This window comes from Mustelus asterias, chromosome 9 (genome assembly GCF_964213995.1).
Source record: "Mustelus asterias chromosome 9, sMusAst1.hap1.1, whole genome shotgun sequence".
NCBI lineage: Eukaryota > Metazoa > Chordata > Chondrichthyes > Carcharhiniformes > Triakidae > Mustelus > Mustelus asterias.
In genome coordinates, this window is record NC_135809.1 from 44812678 (window position 1) to 44826223 (window position 13546).

A 13546-nucleotide genomic window follows, 5' to 3' on the forward strand; every position below is an offset into this window, starting at 1 on the left:
TGGTCTAAAAAAAAATCAGGAAGGAAAAAATAAACTATAAGGGCAAGCCAGCGCGAAATATAGAAACAGACAAGAAGAGGTTTTTTAAGTACTTGAAAGGAAGAGAGAAGTAAAAGAAAGCATCGGCCCCAGGAGAATAAAACTGGGGAGATAATTATGGGGAACAAAGAAATGGCATCCCATAAATAGTAAAAATATGGGGGAGAAATTACAAACAGTCACTATCACCAGAAAATTACTTTTAAGCAAAATAATGTGGCTAAAGACTGACAAATCCCCTGGGGCTGGTGTTCTGCACCCCAGGAAGGGGTAGCTACAGAGATCGTGGATGCATTGGTAGTCATTTTCCAAAAATCCTTCGATTCTGGAACTGTGCCAAAGGATTGGAAAACTGACAGTGGGTGGGATTTTATGACCTCACGGGATTTTATGACCAACGGAGATTTCAGTTCTGCAAGCCTTGCCCACCCCGATTCCGGGGTGGGCGAGCTGGTAAAATCCCGCCCAACGTGTTACCCTTGTTCAAAAAGGGAAAGAGGCAAGGTGCAGGAAAGTACAGGCCAGCTAGTCTAACTTCAGTTATTGGGAGGATATTAGAATCGATTATTAAGGAGAGAATAGCAGTACATTTGCAAAGTCACAGTCTGATCAAGCAAAATCATCATGGTTTCATGAAGGGGAAATCATGTCTGACAAATTTATTAGAGTTCTTTCAGGAGGTACCGGCCAGAATAGGTAGAGGAGAGCCAGTCAATGTTGTATATTTAGATTTTCTTGCTAAAGTGCCACAGAAAAGCTACTTCGCAACATAGGAACTCATGGTGTTGGAGGTAATACTCTGGCATGGATAGAGAATTGGATAACTAACAGGAATCAGCAAGTAGTGATAAGGGTGTCTTTCTCAGGTTGGAGGGCAGTAACCATTGGAGTGCCACAGGGATCAGTGCTGGGACTGCAGCTCTTCATAATATATTTAATGATTTGGAGGAAGGAATGGAGTGTACTGTGGGCAGGTTTGCTGATGATGCAAAGGTGGGAGGGAATGGCAAGTTGTAAGGAAGGTATAAATAGTTTACAGAGAGATATTGGCAGGTTAAGTGAGCGGGCAAAAATTTGGCAAATGGAATTCAATACGGGAAAACACGAGGTTGTTCATTTTACAAGGAAGAATGAGAAGGTGGATTATTATTTAAATGGAGAGAGACTGCAGGCGTCCTTGTTCATGAAACCCAGAAAGCTAGCATGCAGGTACAGAAGGTAATAGGGAAGGCAAGTGGAATGCCAGCTTTTACTTCAAGAGGTCTGGAGTATAAAAGTAAAGAGGTGTTGCTGCAACTATACGAGGTTCTAGTGAGGCCACATTTAGAACACTGTGTACAATTTTGGCCCCCTTATTTGAAGAGAGATATATTATCACTGGAGGCAGTACAAAGGAGGTTTACTGGGATGATCTCGGGTATGGAGGGACTGCCATATGAGAAAAGATTAAACAGGTTGGGTCTGTATTGCTTGGAGTTCAGAAGGATGAGGGGTGATATGATTGAAACATATAGGCCAGGATTCTCCCAAAAAATTCTAAGTGTCAAATTTGTGGGAAAACTGGAGTAAATTCCGCTGTTTTTTTCAGTGCGAGTTCAGAGAAGAGTCTCCCACACTCTGTGCACTGCAGAGTGTCTCAGCGTAAATCACGTGAAAATTCAGTGGGCCTATTCCCGCTGGAGAGGTTGGCAGCACAGCGCTGAGCGGGCCACTGTGCATGCGCCGATCTGTCAGTGCCGAGATTGGCGCTGCGCAGTGGCCCTGTCTGCCGACCTCCTGATTGCTCGATCACTGGCCAACCCCACGGCCCTCACAACGCTGGCCCTCTGCCTCTCCCACAGCCCGTTGCTGATCCCATGACATGCCCTGGCCGGCCCCAACTCCCCCCAGCCCCAGCCTGCCTTGATCACTTCCTATCCCCCATCGAAACCCTGAGTTCCCATTCAACACCCCCGACCACTCTCTCCCCCTTGGCAGCACCGACCCGCCGAACCCACCCTCCCACCCCAATGGCCAGCCCCAATCACTCACCCCTCTCCCTCTGATCGCGATGCCAAAGTGTAGAATGGCAGCGGGACCAACCATCCCGACCGATCACCCCCCCATCAGGTCCCTCCCCCATCAGGCTCCATCCCTATTAGGTCTTGCCCCCTTAGCACTGCCCCAAGCCCGGTGGGCAGTGCCAAGGTGCCCCTGGGCATTGGCACTTTGCCCCTTGGGCAGTGCCAGGGGGCCTAGGCTGGTACTGCCCAGCACAGAATCCGTGGATCGGGCGCCGCCTAAATCTTCCTGCCCACTGTGCTAAAAAATTAGCGCATCAGGATGGGAGCATCACCCCCATAAGATTCTTCGGGAGTTAAACAGGGCAAATGTTGGGAGAATGTTTCCACTCCTGGGAGAGTATAAAAGCAGAAGACAACGTTGCAGAACAATGGGCTGCTAATTTAAGATGGATTTGAGGAAGAAATTCTTCTCAAAGCATGCTGAAGATCGATAGATTTTTAATTAGTCGGGGAATTAAGAGTTACGGTGATAAGACAGAAAAGTGGACTTAGTGAGTATTAGATCAGCCATGAACACGCAAGGCTGAATGTCCTACTCCTGTTCCTGTTTCTTATAGTCTTATTCTTGAAATCATAACTTACAGAAAATGTTCCAGACAGCATCAGCTCCATCCCTGGGTATGAGGTGGTTTATAGTCGGGAGGGAGTTGCCCTGGGAGTTCTTAACATTGACTTTGGACCCCATGAAGTCTCATGGCATCAGGTCAAACATGAGCAAGGAACCCTCCTACTAATTATCCCTTTCATTGTGTTGTGTGACACTATCACCATGCTAAATGGGATAGATTTCAAATAGATCTACCAACCCAAGACTGGGCAACCACAAGGCAAAGAACAAAGAAAATTACAGCATAGGAACAGGCCCTTCGGCCCTCCAAGCCCACACCAACCATGCTGCCCGACTGAACTAAAACCACCTACCCTTCCAGGGACCATATCCCTCTATTCCCATCCTATTCATGCATTTGTACCGACGCCCCTTAAAACTCACTTTCGCATCTGCTTCCCCTCCCCCGGCAGCGAGTTCCAGGCACCCACCACCCTCTGTGTAAAAAACTTGCCTTGTACATCTCCTTTAAACCTTGCCCCTCGCACCTTAAACCTATGGCCCCTAGTAATTGACTCTTCCACCCTGGGAAAAAGCTTTTGACTATCCACTCTGTCCATGTCCCTCATAATCTTGTACACCTCTATCAGGTCGCCCCTCAACCTCCGTCGTTCCAGTGAGAACAAACCAAGTTTCTCCAACCTCTCCTCATAGCTAATGCCCTCCATCCCAGGCAACATCCTGGTAAATCTTCTTTGTACCCTCTCCAAAGCCTCCACATCCTTCTGGTAGTGTGGCAACCAGAATTGAACACTATATTCCAAGTGCGGCCTAACTAAGGTTCTATAAAGCTGTAACATGACTTGCCAATTTTTAAACTCAATGCCCCGGCCGATGAAGGCAAGCATGCCGAATGCCTTCTTGACTACCTTCTCCACCTGCGTTGCCACTTTCAGTGACCTGTGTACCTGTACACCCAGATCCCTCTGCCTATCAATACTCTTAAGGGTTCTGCCATTTACTATATATTTCCTATCTTTATTAGATCTTCCAAAATGCATTACCTCACATTTGTCCGGCACTGTAGGGCATCAGCAGCAGCAGAACTGTACTCAACCACAACCTGTTGACTCATGGCCCAGTGTATCCCTCACTCTATCATTAGCACCAAGCCAGAGGGTCAATCTTTATTCCATGGTGAGTGCAGGAGAGCATGCTAGGAGCAACACCAGACATAACTAAAAATAAGGCGTCAACCTGGTGAAGCTATAACACACGACTACTTGTGTACCAAACAGCATAAACAGCAAATAATAGAGCGAAGCAATTCCACAACCAACGGATCAAATCCAATCTCCTCAGTCCTGCCACACCTAGTCGTGAATAATGGTGAACAATTAAACACTTCACTGGAGCAGGAGGCTCCACAAGTATCCTCATCTCAATGATGCAGGAGCCCAGCACATCAGTGCAAATGATAAGGGTGAAGAATTGCAATAATCTTCAGCCAGAAGTGCCAAGTGGAAGATTCATCTCGTCCTCCTCTGGAGGGCCCCAGCATCACAGATCTCAGTCTTCAGTTAATTCAATTCATTCCACGTGATATAAAGGAACGGCTGAAGACACTGGATACTGCAAAGGATATGGGGCCCTGACAATATTCCAGCAATAGTACTGAAGACCTGTGCTCCAGAATGTTCTGCACCCTTAGTGAAGTTTTTCCAGTACAGCTACAACACTGGCATCTACCCAGCAATGTGGAAAATTGCCCAGGTATGTACTGTACATGAAAAGCAGGACAAATCCAACCCAGCCAATTACCACCCTAGTCTACTCTCAATCATCAGTAAAGTGATGGAAGTGGTTATCAACAGAGCTATCAAGGGGCACTTACTCAGCAATAACCTGCTCAGCGACACCCAGTTTGGGTTCCGCCAGGGTCACTCAGCTCTTGTCCTCATTACAGCCTTGATTCAAACATGGATGAAAGAGCTGAACTCCAGAGGTAAAGGAGAGTGACTGCTCCAGACAGCAAGGTTGCCCTTGACCGAGTGTGGCATCAAGGAGCTCTAGCAAAACTGAAATCAATGGTATCAGCGGGAAAACTGTCCGCTGATTGGAGTTGTACCTGGCACATAGGAAGTTGATTATGGTTGTTATAGATTAATCATCTCAGTTCAGAGTTACCTGACGAAGGAGCAGTGGTCCGAAAGCTAGTGGCTTTTGCTACCAAATAAACCTGTTGGACTTTAACCTGGTGTTGTGAGACTTCTTACTGTATTTAATGACATTACCATCACTGAATCCCCATTATTGCACATTAACCAGAAACTGAACTGGACTAGCCACTCAAATACTGTGGTTACAAAAGCAGGTCAGAGGCTCGGAATCCTGTGGCGAATAACACCTCCTGGCTCACCAAAATCTGACCACAATCTACAAGGAACAAGTCAGGAGTGTGATGAAATACTCTCCATTTGCCTGGATAAGTCCAGCTCCAATAACACTCAAGAAGTTTGACACCATCCAGAACAAAGCAGCCCACTTGATTGGCATCCCTTCTACAAACATTCAATCCTTCCATCACTGATGCATAGTTGGACAGCATCGGAGATGCCAGTCTTCAGTTAATTTGATTCACTCCACATGATATCAAGAAACAGCTAAAGGCACTGGAAAGTGCAAAGGCTATGGGCCCTGACACTATTCTGGCAATAGTACTGAAGATTTGTACTCCAGACCTTTCCATATCCCCGGAACTACAAGATGCACTGCAGGAACTAACCAAATCTCCTTGGCCAGCAACCCATGACTATTACCACCCAGAAGCACGAGGGCAGCAGATATCTGGGAACATCAGCACCTGGAAGTTCCACTCCAAGCCACTCACCATCCTGACTTGGAAATATATCGCCGTTCCTTCACTGTTACTGGATCAAAGTTCTGGAACTACCCCCCGCCCCCAGCCCCCAACAGAACCGTGGGTGTACCTACGCTACATGAACTGCAGTGGTTGAAGAGGGTGGCCACTGCCTTCTCAAGGGCACTAGAGATGGACAATAAGTGCTGGTAGTGCCTAGCCAGTAAGGCCCATGACCCAAGAATGAATTTAAAAAAGCAAATGATTGATAACCACATTAGCCAATCCCATCTACCAAGACTAGCCAACTTGTAAAAATAATCCAATTACTTCTTACTGCATCGATTTGAAAGAGAAAATAGCAACTGAATTCATTCCATCAAGCATTCAATAACCAAGACCGGTTCTGAATGTCATTTATCAGTGCAGAATCTGCCATAACATATTGTAACACGTCACATGGCTCCATGGGTTACAATACAAATCCCTGTGGCTCCTGTCTGTTTCCCCTCTCCAGTGCCAGCACTGAATTCTCAAATCCCAGTATGTAGACACTGTTTTATTGCTGTCTCGCAGTTATTATTTGAAAGGACAGATGTCAGAATGCTGAAATGAGGTGCATTTTGAATAATTCCTTGGACAGCCCGTTGTCTGGTGAACTCGCTTCTTGCTGCAGGGGAGAAGCAGCATAATTAGCAATGGAGTAAAACCACTGCATTGCCTGGTGCAGAGGAAAAAAATCTACAGAGTAGGAATTTCTCTGGCTCAATCCCCAGTTTGTGCTGAGCAAGCTGATTTCCAGCAGTGAACATGAAGGACTACAACCACCTCAGTGCTCCTGCATACATTTTAACTGTTAACTGCTCTGAGCCTGCTCGCAGCTGAGGAAGATAGCTCTCTCCATGTTTGCTTTCAACAACAAAGACAATTAAAAAGGATTTGTTGAATGATAAAGGAACCCAAGTCTTGCCACATAGCACCACGAGTTCACTTGGCCAAATCTTTTACCATACATTCTCAACTCTCAGGGGGCTAAGGGCTGCCACGCTGTTATCCGACAGCTCATTGTGTGAACAGATTGCTGATGAGATGAAACGAATGACCTGGTGTTGAAAAGTCGATCATTCTGCACAATACAAAATACATTCCCATCGATGTTTTCATCCCTTTTATAGATTGCCCTATTTTCCATCTATAGAAGTACCAATCATTAGCATTTGTTCTGACGAGACATAAAGAAATGATTAATAGTTTGCGAGTGTGAACTCTATTAATACAAGTATAAATATTCCTTTTGCATTTATTTCACAATAAGGCTAGCAGCCATGATGGGTGCTATTAAAATATTCAGAAACAACGTTTCTCCAAATTATTTCTTTAAATTATGAACTAATTAGTATTCTCAGTATAAAGACAAAATTCACAATGCTTCATTAAATCCTCCCCCAAGTTTACGATCTCAATTGGTTTCTCCAAAACCATCAAAATACTTTTAAATGTGTAAGACATCACGGAACGATGCAAGTCTCACTAAGCCTTTTCCGCATTCATGTCTTATCCCCCTCACCATGGATTGGATTTATTATTCTCACGTATTAGTATACAGTGAAAAATATTGCTTCTTGCACACTATACAGACGAAGCATACCGTTCATTGAGAAGGAAATGAGAGAGTGCAGAATGTAGTGTTACCGTCATAGCTAGGGTGTAGAGAAAGATCAACTTAGTGTGAGGTACGTCCATTCAAAGTCTGACGGCAGCAGGGAAAAAGCTGTTTTTGAGTCGGTTGGTACATGACCTCAGACTTTTATATCTTTTTCTCGACGGAAGATGGTGGAAGAGAGAATGTCCGGGGTGCGTGGGGTCCTTCATTATGCTGGCTGCTTTGCCGAGGCAGCAGGAAGTGTAGACAGAGTCAATGGATGGGAGGCTGGTTTGCGTGATGGACTGGGCTTCATTCACAACCCTTTGTAGTTTCTTGCGGCCTTGGACAGAGCAGGAGCCATACCAAACCTATCCATAAAATTCCCAGCAGGAAAGTCATGGGAGTAAATTTTCCCGTCCCGCCCACCACAGGATTTGTAGCAGGTGGGGGTGGGCGGGGGGTTTAGTGGAGCTGACCATGCAGAGATCAGGATTTTCCGGTTTGGGTGCCAGGGCGGCCCTAAAATACTGCCCATAGCGTCATGTTTGGAGACTGAACGGAGGTGTTTTGTAAGCCTTCCCAAAGAAAAGCAGACGGCAGTGAGAGCAATGAATACGGTATGCTAAACTGAAAAAGTCAGTGTAAATTGCTGCTTCCTTGAGGCCTTGGTCAGTGAGGAAGGGAAGGTGAAAGGGCAGGTATTGCGGTTCCTATGCTTGCAAGAAATTGTGCTATGGCAAAGGGAGGAATGGTCAGGAATGATTGATGAGTGGGCCAGAGTTTCACAGGGAGAACTGTCCCTTCAAAATGCAGAGAGAGGGAAGGGGAAGAATTGCTTTGGCATGGTGCCATGATAGAGATGGTGCAGAGTGATCACTGAATAGGGAGACTGCTGGATGGAAGGGGAGGCCAAAGAGAATCCCATCATGGTTTGGGAGAGAGAGCAAGGGTGAGAAACCCTTGTAGGTGTTATATATTTGGAATTGTCATTGTGTTGTTGCACTTTAAGAGTCTAGTCACGTGTATCGTTCATCATGTCACTGCCAGCTTCACAGGCTGGGTCTCTGGGAAGAAGCGGAGAGCCCTCAGGCCCTCCCGGTGGGGAATGGAGGTGTAACGGGGTTGGTCTTCTGTGGTGGAGAGGAGATGGTTAGGACCAGGAAATTGGAAACTGTAACGGAAATCAATGGAAGAGGTACAGATGTAGATGGAAAGAGACTGGGAAAGGAGAGAAAACGAGGGTTGGGATATAAAGGAATCAGTTCAGCGAGGCAGAAGAGGCTGAAATAACGGGGGCGATGCTGAAGCAGCGCAGCGAGCCGACAAACTCAAGTGGAAGCCACTGGGCACCATGGCCTCCGCACGTCTCCGGCCATTGGATGCTGGCACGGAGCTATGTAAATGATTCAAATTACAATTTAAATATCATTAGCGGACCTGGGACTGAAGTCTCCAGGCCCACTTGCCTCTCTCTCCTGCCAGGAGTGGTTCACTCCAGCGAGGTTTACAATACTTCCCCGCTAGTGGGGAGCTGGCAGCCTGACTCCATTGGAGTGAAGAGAGGCCAACGAGGCTCCCCCAGGGGATCAGGAGTAAGGGGGTGCCCCCTGGGCATTGCTAGCTAGGCAGTGCCAGCTTGGCCCCCTGGCACTGCCCAAAGGGCATCAGTGCCAAGGAGGTGGGGCCAGAGCAGGCCGGGTCTATGGGGGGAAAGATTGGAGAGGGTGGGGGGTCCCACTGCCATTCTGCAATTGGCAGTGACGGAGGGAGGCCAGCGATTGAGGCTGGCCATCGGCGGGGGGGGCGGGGCTGCTGTCAGTGGGGCGGGGGGGGGGGGTGGCAAAATTGGGAGATCAGCACTGTTGGGAGTGGGGGCGGGGGGGCAGTGATCAGGCCGTGGAGGGATTGGTGGGGCAGCGATGGGGGGGTTGCTGTGCTGGCCAGAGATTGGGAGGCTGGCAGTGTGGGGCTATCGCGCATGCGCCAATTTCCGCTCTGACAGATCGGTGCATGCGCAGTGGCCCGCTCGGCGATATGCTGCCGGCCTCTCCACTGGGAATAGGCCCCGCCCTTAGATTTTTAATGATATTCACACTAGTGCACTCTGCAGTGCACAGAGTGTGGGAGATTCATTTTGAAAACCCCACTGAAAAAACCAGCAGGTTTTACCAGGGCATTCCTGTTGATGGATTTGTGAAGGTGGTAGAAGCAGACTTCGACCATGGTGGGTGGGTAAGGGGTGGGTGGTTATGGAGTTGGAGGCCATGGAGGGAAGAGCTCCAGAGGAAATGAGGCCAATGATAGACCCGGAGATGATGGCTTGATACTTGGCGGTGAGATCATTCATGGCCCAGGGAAGATAGGAAGTGTCAGAGAGTTGGCACTAATCTTCTGCCTTTGCTAAGGACTGATTGTTCATGGTCAGAAGGGACAAGGTTCGAAGGTACTGTAAATACTCTGCAAAGGACAAGATTGGAAGAAGGGATAGAGTCAGGGGAAAGTGAAGAAGAATCTAGAGAGGCATTGGACCCATGAAGTTAAAGCTTGAGGAACACACCTCATCTTTGGTTCTGAACTCAACACTGAGTTCTACAATCTCTGACCATTATCTCTGCCCCCATTCTCTTCACTTTTTCTTTACAGATGTTAATTTTATTCTGATTTTTCCCTGAATAGCTGCTGCCCAGAAGCAAAACCAACAATCTGCCATTTACATTTCCTCTCGCCCTACAACCATCCCAGATCTGTGTCTTCCTCCAATTCTTATCTCTTCCATATCCATTTTCATCATTCCTCCATTGGCTGCTTTGCATTTAGCTGCCTATAGGCCCAAACTCTGGAATTCCCTTCCTAAAACAATCCACTTCTACATTAAAAGCAGTAAACTTCAGAAACCACGCATCTCTGTTGTAATTTTGTCTTTTTTGGAATTACTCACCCTTTGGTTTGTTTCCAAATGTGTGCAGCCTCCCTATGTTCACCAGCTGCCTCCTGAAGACTGTCAGCGCTTGATTCATTTCAGTCCTGATGTCATTTGCAGCTATTTGATATTGAACCTATCCCTGGGAACTAACTCATAATCCAAGATCCTCTTTGCAAGTGATGTCAAAGTTATCTGATTCAATTGTAGAACCTTAATGAGCAAAATACTTCTGTGTCTAACCTAATGGGTGCTGTCTGGGAGCAATCATTTCATTTGTTAAATATTTTTAGTTTATTCCTACTTTTAATCGTGGAGAGATAACAATGTTCCTTTGATAACTCTCCAGGTACTGTCATACCAGAAAAATGTTGCTTTTTGGGCTTCCATTTGTGCTCATTGTTACGGTGGCACAGTGGTTAACACTGCTGCCTCACAGCGCCTGGGTCCCGGGTTCAATTCCCGTCTTGGGTCACTGAAAATGCAGAGTCTGCACGTTCTCCTCGTGTCTGTGTGGGTTTCCTCCGGGTGCTCCGGTTTTCTCCCACAGTCCAAAAGATGTGCTGGTTAGGTGCATTGGCCATGCTAAATTCTCCCTCAGTGTATCCGAACAGGTGCCAGAGTGTGGTGACTAGGGGATTTTCACAGTAACTCCATTGCAGTGTTAATGTAACCTATTTGTGACACTAATAAACAAATAATAAATAAAATAGATCTGTCTCATCTCTTAAAATATTTGGGGATTCTTGTATTCTCCCGGATTGTTTCCCCCAACCTTCTCCCTACTGGCTTTGTCAGAGTTGTTTTCCTGATTATTTAATTTTGTTTTGACCTGTCAATCCATTAAGAATGGGACATCCAAGACACTGCTGAGAGTCAAATGCAGTCTAGAAGCTCCTATGATTCATTCTAATGGGTCCATGTGCAAGGCTCAATTCAGCAGCTTTGGGCTTTAATTTCACAGTCTTCCCATGTCAGCTATTTTAAAGAGCTGATATTCCCAAGTTTTCAAGCTTTGGGAGAGGGAGAAATGAGAGGGCGAGGAGGCATCTCGAGTTGCTTTGTATTGCGGAAAACTCTCGCGTTCCATGAAAATGTCATTCTTGTGTGCAGTGATGTCATACTTGAATTTGCTTTAAAAATATTCCCACACATGAACAATGAATTAAAAACAAACTGGACCTCCGTGAAACCTCAACAAGACTGCAACTCATTCCCTCTTGAATTCTAATACAATTTAAAATGAGAACCTAATTTCAAACAGGAACAACCAGGCAGGGGTGACAGTCATCTTAGCTCAGAGTCTTAGCCAAGGATCAAAATGAGAGCAACCATGAATACTGGTCAGGTTTGGTGCACAATATTGGCAACAATAATGGTTGAATTTCTCAAATATATGGAAAACTAACCTCATCATAATTTAATAAGTTTAAAAATAATAGAATGAAGCATTTAATAAAACTCATTAATGGGCTCCTCAAAGTAGCACTAATCAAAGCCTTTGGAAATTATTTTCTCAGCTTTTGCAAAGAAACTACCAGATGGTGTTAATCTCGCCAGATGCATCACTGTGTCACTTTCACATATGCTAAAAATAATACATGGCTCTTCTCCCTTTCCCCAACAGAACTCTTTCTGAATGGATAATATCAGTTTAAATATATAACTGCTGAAAGCTTTTCAATCTGAAATCACCAATTAACAACAGCAATCGTGTACAGCTCCGTCTCTCTCATTAGACAGAGATATTCACAACACAGAAGAGCAGATAAGATCCTATCGGTACCTTTTAGGTCACAGGTTAGGTCTGGCATTTTTGTGAGGAGTCTGTGAAAAGACGGTGGCAGAAGCCCGCGCACACTGATAAGAAGAAAATTAAATGCTTCTCTTACTGCCGTGCTTTTGTAAAGCCACGACTAATAGAAAGTAAATTCTAAGAGGCCATTTCAATTCTATTCACCTTAATGCAGCCACCTATTGCTTTGGGGCGGATGACAGACACCAGATAATTTTATTTTCCTTTCAGTAGAAGATTGTGTATTAATACTGGCAAAAAAATGGCCTTTTAAGAATAGAGACAAGGTCTGTAATTTTTTCAATAATTCCTCATCCTTGTTATGTTGGCAGTTCTCATTTCCCTGCTCGTCAGCAATATCAAGCTGTGCAACAGAAATTACTAATGGTTTCTCAGAACGGTTAATGGCTGAGTATAAAAAATGTAGTCATTGAGGCTTTCTCTGTGTGGGTGAAATTATGCGAGTGGCTCAGTGCTGGATGGAAACTACAACATGCCTCATCTGTATAGAGCTACTGTTTAACAGTCAGGATGCAAAACAGCAAACAAACTTATTTCACATTCCTCAAAGTACAATCTGCACTCCTTCCTGAAACCCCTTTATGTTTGCCACAAAAATCAGCAAGCCTACGCTTCCCACAAGCCAAAAACCTGATATTCTGCACTGAATAAATGATTCACCATTGCCCAGAGGCAAACTAGAACCCCTCTGCATCAGAATTTCAGAATTAAACTGATCTACTCACTCTGAGCTCCAGATCTCTAGCAAACAACACTGGCAGAGCTCAGAGCTAAGCTACTAGTTTGTACTTATTTTTTAAATTTTAGATGAGAAACAAATCAATAAATTAAAAAGAATGCAGTTAATAGTTCTTTTAAACAATGCCGACACTATAGTTAAGAAAGCCCTACTTTCTCAGAAGACTAAGGAAATTTGGCATGTCAGCTACGACTCTCACCAACTTTTACAGATGCACCATAGAAAGCATTCTTTCTGGTTGTATCACAGCTTGGTATGGTTCCTGCTCTGTCCAAGACCGCAAGAAATTACAAAAGGTCGTGAATGTAGCCCAATCCATCACACAAACCAGCCTCCCATCCTTTGACTCTGTCTATACTTCCCGCTGCCTCAGCAAAGCAGCATAATTAAGGACCCTACGCACCCTGGACATTCTCTCTTCCACCTTTTTCCGTTGGGAAAAAGATACCAACGACTCAAGAATAGCTTCTTCCCTGCTGCTATCAGACTTTGAATGGACCTACCTCGCATTAAGTTGATCTTTCTCGACACCCTAGCTATGACTGTAACACTACATTCTGCACTCTCTCGTTTCCTTCTCCATGAATGATATATTTTGTCTGTATAGCACGCAAGAAACAATATTTTTCACTGTATACCAACATATGTGACAGTAAATCAAATCAAAATCAATGTCACAGAGTCATAGAATAATGGTGATACAGCTGGAAACCATTCAATCTTACGAATCCTTGTTGACTTCCAGTGAAACAATCCAAGGATATTGGCGGTGGGGTATTCAGTGATGGTAGAAACATTGAATGGTGAGGGAAGGTGGTCATTGCCTGATACTTGCCACTAAACAGCCCAAGCCCTGTCTTGATGGATGTTAGATCGACATCAAAGAAGCCTTAGTCTTGGCAATTCAAATTGGTGAT

General features: G+C 45.4%; 1 protein-coding gene across 2 annotated transcripts in view; it reads right to left on the reverse strand.

Annotated features, from left to right (window-relative positions):
* The window catches only part of LOC144498659 (protein bicaudal D homolog 1-like), a 247428-nt gene that overhangs the window by 160309 nt on the left and 73573 nt on the right, over positions 1–13546 (reverse strand). The window lies entirely within an intron of this gene.